The 8,152-nt window shown below is 39.8% G+C and overlaps 1 pseudogene; it reads right to left on the bottom strand.

Moving 5' to 3' along the window:
* Positions 1-2,564: 2,564 nt before the first annotated feature.
* On the bottom strand, positions 2,565-3,854 carry LOC108538893 (28S ribosomal protein S5, mitochondrial pseudogene; annotated as a pseudogene).
* Between the last annotated feature and the right edge of the window lie 4,298 nt (positions 3,855-8,152).

Below are 8,152 nucleotides of genomic sequence, written 5' to 3'. Positions count from 1 at the left end.
TTAGATGCCAAGTATTGTATATTTTACTTTATTGGGTATACTTTTTGTATTCCTGTATTCTTAAGCATTCTGGAACACAATTAAGTTACTTGGAAATAGTTGTGTTCCAGTTTGGTCTTGCTTTTAAGCTTTGTGAGTTGGGACCAGGGGTAGTTTTTACATAGAGTTAATTTTTCTACTAGTAGGGAATCTTAGTTCTCTTCCAATGCCACCTAGATTACAAGGTTTTCCACTGTGACTATTGAAAACAGGCACTATTTTCAGCTCCAAACACTGTTCCCTCTAATTCTTTTGGGTGAGTTTCTTCACAGACAGACACTGTTAGTGTGGAACTGAATATTTGATGAAAACTCTCTGCAGATATTAGTTCTCCTGCTGTGCAGCTCTCTCCTCAAAGGCATTCTCCCTTGTGAACTCTAGCCACCTCGACTGCCCAACTGCACCTCAACTCCAGGAGATCACCAGGTCCTGATGGGGTAACACTTCCTGGAGCCATAGACTTTCTCCAGATAGTAAGTACGGATAATTTTGCTTCCCCTCTCCAAAGGATCATTGTCCTTTGTTGCTTAAAGTTCATTGTCTTGATATTTGTTAGATATTTAAGGAAAGAAGGTAAACTAACAAGACAGGTAACTTTTAGGAAATAACTACCTTACTCTAGCAAAATACCACAGGGGGTTAAAAAAAAGAAAAAGGAGCCCCACTCTCACCAGATAATGTCACAGGCTGAGAACTTTCATCATCCAGCCTAACATGGCCTTCTCCCTATCCTGTGGTGTCATTAGGGTGCTCTGCCTACTTCCAGCAGAAAGGCATCAGTGGAGGTCTCGGGTAGAGCCACATTAGGGATCCTGGATCTCCATCCTCACCAGGCAGTAACGAGGCAGTGCCCCACACCAGCACCGTCAAAGGAAGCATGCTGAGAGATTTAAATAACTCCCAGAGTTTCATAACATAACAGTGAAGATGTCCAGGATACGACCAAAGTCACTCATCGTAACAAGAACCAGGCAATTGTAAACTTGAATGAGAAAAAACATCAAGGGATGTCAACACTAAGATGACACAGATATTGAAACTTTATAACAAGAATTTTTTTTTTTTTTTTTTTTTTGAGACAAGGTCTTACTCTGCCGCCCAGGCTGGAGTGGTGTAAACAAGCCTTACTGTAGCCTCAACCTCCTGTGATCAAATGATCCTCCCACTTCAGCCACCTATGTAGCTGGGACTACAGGTGCACACCACCATTACCCTGGCTAACTTTTAAATTCACTTATATTTTTTGTAGAGATGAGGTCTCACTTTCTTGCCCAGGCTGGTCTCAAACTTCTGGGCTGAAGCAATCCTCCTGCCTCAGTCACGCAAAATGCTGGGATTATAGGCATTAGCCACCACACCCAACTGATGACAAGGATTTTAAAGCAGCCACCATAAAAATGCTTCAGTGAGTAATTGTAAACACTCTTGAAGCCATTAAAAAAAAGTCTCAGCAAATAGGAAACCTCAGCAAAGAAACGGGAGACATAAAAAAGAAATCAAATGGAAATTTTAACTGAAATATATGATGATAGCCAAAGTTAAAGTACTGCATGGATGGTTCAAGAGCAGAATGGAAACAAAAGAGAAAATACCCAGTTATCCTGAAGATAAAACAACAGAAATTACCTAAACTAAGCAACAGAGAGAAAACAGACTGAAAGAATAAATAAACAGAGCCTCAGAGACTCACGGTATAATAATAAAAGATTTAACATTTGTCATCAATGCCCCAGAAAGAGGACATGGGTGGGGCAGAAAAAGTATGCAAAGAAATTTAACAAGCATATATATTCCACAGAATGAGTAAAAACTTTTGTAAAGCATGTATCTGATAGGGGCTTATACCTAGAAACTATGAGGAACTCAATAATGACCAAAAAAAAAAAAAAAAAAAAAAAAACTTTTAAATGGGCAAAAGCTCTGAATAGACATTTCTACAAAAAACATATATAAATAGCCAATAAGCATATGAAAAGATGTTCAACATCATCATCCATCAGGGAAATACAAGTCAAAATTACAATGGTGTAAAATTAGTCACCATTTAACATTCCCAATAGTAGCCTACAAGCTTCTGTTTCCACTGTGGAAAACAGTTTGGCAGCTCCTCAAGGTAGTCAAGTTACTTAACTGCTCTGTAAAATGAAGTTAATCACATTTACTTTGGACAAATGAGTTAATATATATTAGCTATAATAATTATAGCAATTATTGTTGTGCATATTATTACTGATTGGGTCAGACTATTAGCCCTGTCTCCCTAATTCATTTACTTTTGCTATTTTGGATGAATATTTAAAGTAGTCTTGTATTGACTACTTATGTAAAGGTCCTAACACATTGGTATATACCATGTGCTCAATAAACGAAAGCTATAATTATTCATTTCTAAACAGTTTAAAGATTAAACTTTCCTAAAAACAAAACAAAACAAAAAAAACCAAGGCAACACCCCAAGCTGTGAGGGACTGAGTCTTTCCTAGGTGCGGGGCAGCACAGGCACTGGCTGCACAAGGCCAGGGAGGTTACGTGGCGGCTCTCTTTAAACCAGGCTGCACAAAGCGCTTCTCTCCCTGGGCAGTCTTCATGTCTTCCCAGTCCGGTTTGATGTCTGGAACCTCATCATTTGTCTCCGGATCCTTACTCAAGGCCCCCTGGGAGAAGGCAACCAGGGTGGGCAGAGGGCCACATTCCTGGATTTCTACAACATGGAGGCCCTTCTTAACAGCCAGCTGTTGATGGGTTTTCTGTCTGGAGAGCCCACGGAAGAGGCCCCAGGTGAGGCTGAGCCTACTGACGGACCCAGAGACCTTGGCATACATGTCGTTGATGCCAGTGAGCCTGCAGATGGTGATGATGGCCCTGTGGCAGTAGAGGCCATAATCTTTGGGTTGTTTCTTCATCTTGATATGTGTCCTTTTAAATCTTAATGAAATATCATGGAATATTGTATGGTCTTCATATTGTTCTATATAATGCAGATAGTGAACTGCTCTGTTCTTTGCTTTCCTAAAAGCGTCCACCCGTTCAGTGGTTTTCCCAGCAGCAAAACCTGCAGCTCCTTTTCCTTTCCCCACAGCCACCAGGACATGGACCAATTTCTTTCTTCCCTCTTTCTGCTGTCATATTGAAAACATTTCTTACCTCAAGTATCCTGGTATCAAAATCCTCATGTGTTTCTCCACTGGGACCAGGGTCAGGCAGGCCAAGACTGACGCCTCTCCATGAGTTTCCACTCCATCCTGGCTCCCGTTTAACCTTCATCTTCCTCTTTAGGCCCCACTCTTCTCTCTGCTGGATCATGTCCGCCTCCACCTTCTCCCGCTCTTCCTTGCTTCTTTGGGCAATGGTCTGCACTGCTCCATTTTTCATAAGAGGGACATTCAGATCAGGCCACAGAAAGCAGTAACACCCTTCACCAATGATCAGACCCCTGTTCAGATGCTTTCCTTTCTTCTTTTTAGTTCTTTTGCCTCTTCCTTTTCTTGCTCCAGCACCAGTCCCTGCCAAAGTACCTTTCCACAGCTCAACTGCAGTCAATATAGTGAAGAAACTGTATGCTCTATACTGGGTGCATCAGATGACTGGGGGAAGAAATAACAGCAATGTGTCTGCAGCACCATGGCTCAAGCTGGCCTAAGGACGGGTGTCTCTGGTTCCCATTGATGAAAAGGGCCATTGCTGAGAGAGGTCTTCCATGCCAAAATGGAAGCTGTTGGTAAGGTGTTTAGGGAAAGCTACCTCCCCAGTAAATGACCTGCCGTCCCGCTGCACAGCACAGGGAGACAACCCGCAGTGCGCACCGCCGTCACCATGCTGGAGCCCGAGCAGCGCTTCCGTTGTGCTTTAAACCTATTATTCTGTTAGAGTAGTTGTGGCAAAGTAAAATAACATTTGGACTTTTGATATTTACCTACTTATTTATATCTTTAATCTTAAATATTTTTAGTATAAGTGTATACGAAAGGAGAAACAACTCTAAACTTCTTTCTCTTTGGTTTTGTGACCTTAGATCCTTGATAGGAATACTCTTTTTAGTTCAATAGATTGAAGGATAGAATTTCATTCGTTAGCATAGAAAACAATGTGGGTCATATTTCCAATAAAAAACCTTGAGGAATAATATTTTATGTCCTCAAGGTCTTTCTGGTTCACATTGTCATAAGAATTACAAAAACAAAAAAACTTTAAAAAATTACAGTTTTTTGGGGTCTGTCTTTTTAGGTTCTAATGTTTCACACTAATTCAGATGGAGAGTTTTTCATATTCCCTAAAGACATTCTTCTCTCTAACAACAAGACTCAAAGTTTTAAGATGAACTCTCAACTACAATTTGGTGAAAAGTAACCAGAAAAGAAGTTTCTGACATTTTGGACTGGATGAAAGAAAATCCCCCCATTTTCTCTTTTGCTTTAAATGAAAAGAATATAAATTATAGAAAAGTAGTCTCAAGGATATAGTATTTTAGCTAAGGATTTCTTTTATTAACATAGGGATTCACTTTGCCTTTGAGTCTTTTGCAAACAGCATTGGAAGTGAAATAGCTTTATAAAAAGTTACCTTAGCCTACAGAGGTTAATGAATTAATTCTGTAAAAAATTTAGATTTTGTATATTTTAAAAACCCTAAATAATCTAGTTAGATGTTGTGATGGGTTGAACTGTGCCCTCCCAAAAGATATGTTGAAGACCTAACCCATAACACCTCAGAATGTGAACTTATTTGGCAATAAGGCTGTTGCAAATATAATTAGGATGAGGTCATACTGGAGTAGGGCAGGCCCTTAATCCAATATGACTGGTGTCTTTATGAGAAGACAGCCATATGAAGACACACATTGAGAATGCAATGTGATAATGAAGGCAGAGGATGGAATTATGCTGCTACAAGCCAAGAACATCAAAGATTGCCAGCAAACACCAGAAGCTGTGAAGGACTTCCCTGCAGCTTTCAGAAGGAGCTTGGGCCTGCTGACATCTTTATTTCAGACTTTTGATGTCGAGAACTGTGAGGTGATACCTTTCTGTTTTTCTGAGTCACCCAGTTTGTAGTATTTTGTTATCAAAGTCCTAGGAAACTAATACAGCTTCTAATAATAATTATCATTTTTTATAATCTTAGAAAAAGAAAATATACCATAAATGAGATCCTACTTACGTAAATATCAGGAGACCTCAGAAGGTTACTTGGCAATGCTGTGACCCATGTTCTTTTAAAAAAAATCTGACAATTTTGTGTTACAACGTAGAAGACTATGGTTTGGATAGAGCTCAAAGTATCCTTAACACATGATGGGAAGCATGTGGTATCCTGCACAACTGCTGTATTCTTGCCCTGGACCCAGTTACTTCTTGAGCCCAGAGATCCTCAAACTCATGTATAGAAACCCCATCTCAGTGGGATCTCTGCATTTCCTTTCTACCTTCCTTTTCTTCCTACTTTCCCTTGCCTCATTAAAACAACAACAACAATAAAAATAACAACAACAAAACCCAACCAGGATGTAGATGGGTCACCAATGATATAATTGATTTGTTGTCTTATTTCATCTATTTTATCCACCCCCCAGCTTTATTGAGGTAAAATAAAAAATAAAATTTATCTACATATATTACAAGATGTGAATGTGATAACTTGAGATATATACACATTGTGAAATGATTACTATAATGGAGTTAATTAACACATCCATCACCCTAACAGTTATGACTGCGTGTGTGTATTTGTGGTAAGAATACTTGCAATCTCTTAGCAAATTTCCAGTAAACAACGTAGTATTACTAACTGTAGTCACCAGACTGTACATGAGATCCCCAGAACTTATTCAACTTATAGCTGAAAGATTGTACCCTTTGACAAACATCTCCCTGGGTAACTACCATTCTACTCTCTGTTTCTATGAGTTTAACTAGTTTAGATTCCATATTGTATTAGGCTGATCTCACACTGCCATAAAGAAATACCTGAGACTAGGTAATTTATAAAGAAAAGTGGTTTAATTGGCTCATGGTTCTGCAGGCTGTACAGGAATCATAGCAGCTTCTGCTTTCGGGGAGGCCTCAGAAAGCTTTTACTCATGGCAGAAGGCAAAGCAGGTGCAGGCACAGGACAGAGAGTGAGGAGGTGCTACACACTTTCAAACAACCAGATCTCACAAGAACTCACTATTAGAACAGCACCAAGGGGATGGTGCTAAACTATTCTTGAAGGATCTACGCCCAAGATCCAGTCACCTCCCACCAGGCTCCACCGCCAACATTGGGGATTACAGTTCAACATAAGATTTGGGCAGGGACAGAGATCCAAACCATATCAAACATATAAGTGAGTCTATGCTGTATATATCTTTCTGTGTCTGGTTTATTTTGCTTAGCATAATGTCCTCTAGGTTCATTTATGTTGTCACAAATGGCAGGATTTTCTTTTTCGTGGCTGAATATTCTGTTGTGTATATGCACCACATTTTCTTTTTCTTTCTTTTCTTTTCTTTTTTTTTTTGAGATGGAGTCTTGCTCTGTCGCCCAGGCTGGAGGGCAGTGGTGCGATCTTGGCTCACTGCACGCTCTGCCTGCTGGGTTCACGCCATTCTCCTGCCTCAGCCTCCCGTGTAGTTGGGACTACAGATGCCCGCCACCACGCCCGGCTAATTTTTTGTATTTTTAGTAGAGACAGGGTTTCATCATGTTAGCCAGGATGGTCTTGATCTCCTGACCTTGTGATCCACCTGCGTCAGCCTCCCAAAGTGCTGGGATTACAGGCGTGAGCCACTGCACCCAGCCTGCACCACATCTTCTTTATTCACTTGTTGATAGACATTCAGATTGTTTCCATGTCTTGGCTATTGTGAATGATGCTGCAGTGAACATGGAAGTGCACATATCTCTTCAAGATCATGATTTCATTTCTTTTGGATACAATAACCAGAAGTTGGATTGCTGGATCCATATGGTAGTTTTATTTTTAATTTTTAGAGGAAACTCCATAAATTAGAGTTTTGGAGGAGACTCCATGCTGTTTTCCATAATGGTGGTACCAATTTATATTCCCACCAATGGTGTACAAGGGTTCCCTTTTATCTACATTCTTGTCAACACTTGTTATTTTCATCTGTTTGATAATAGCCATTCTAACTGGAGTGAGATTATATCTCATTATGGTTTTGATCTGCATTTCCTGAGTGATTAGTGATGTTGAGGATTTTGAAAAATATACCTGTTGTTCATTTGTATATCTTCTTTTGAAAAGTATCTGCTTAGGTCCTTTGACCATTTTTAAACTGAGTATTTAAGGTTTTTTTGCTATCGAGCTTTATGAATTCCTTAAATATTTTGGGTATTAACCCCATATCAGCTGTATGGTTTGCAGGTATTTTCTCCCAACAACAGATTTGCTTTTAATGTGATAAATCCATATTTTTGCCCAACCTATGAAATAATTAAAACATGCAAGAATCCAGACTGGCAGCCACTTTGAGAATGTTGCCAGCCTCCAGCTCTTTCTGGGCAGCAACTTAAGAATTGCTGTGATAATTACCTAGTGGTGGTTCTTAACTCTGGTTGCACATTAAAATCACCTGGGAAGCTTTTAAAGCCTTCTCACTCTAGACCAATTAAATACAAAATTCTAGGGGCAGGGCGTAGGCACCAGTGATTTTTTTTAAAAAAGATTTTCAGGTGATTCTAACATAGAGCCAGGGTTGAGAACCAATGGCTTACTGTCATGTTGGGTTACTGTTGGAGCCCGAATGCCCTAATAACGAGAAGCAGAGGTGAGCACCCGCTCTGCTCCTCACAGCCCTCTGCTTTTTGTCTGATTGCAGTTATATAAAGCCCAAGTGGAACTAAGACTAAGCCTGGTAATTGTCATGGCAATGCCCTAGATTTTCCTATCAAATCCAATCTTATTTAGGGTGGGAGACACAGAAGTGACTCTTGTGAAATTAAAGTACTTCTGCCCCTATTTAGAATATTCAGCGTTAAATTTGACAGAGTTTTGCCATGAAATTTCAAATACCAAAACTTTAAAAAACAGCAGATCTCACCTGAACTGCAAAAGTTTATTATTAATTGTAAAGTGTGCTTGATCACACACAATTATCTAGGCAATCAGCATC

The sequence above is a fragment of the Rhinopithecus bieti genome, unplaced genomic scaffold (assembly GCF_001698545.2).
Source record: "Rhinopithecus bieti isolate Rb0 unplaced genomic scaffold, ASM169854v2 scaffold_14936, whole genome shotgun sequence".
Lineage (NCBI taxonomy): Eukaryota > Metazoa > Chordata > Mammalia > Primates > Cercopithecidae > Rhinopithecus > Rhinopithecus bieti.
This window is presented reverse-complemented; position numbering and strand designations above follow the sequence as displayed.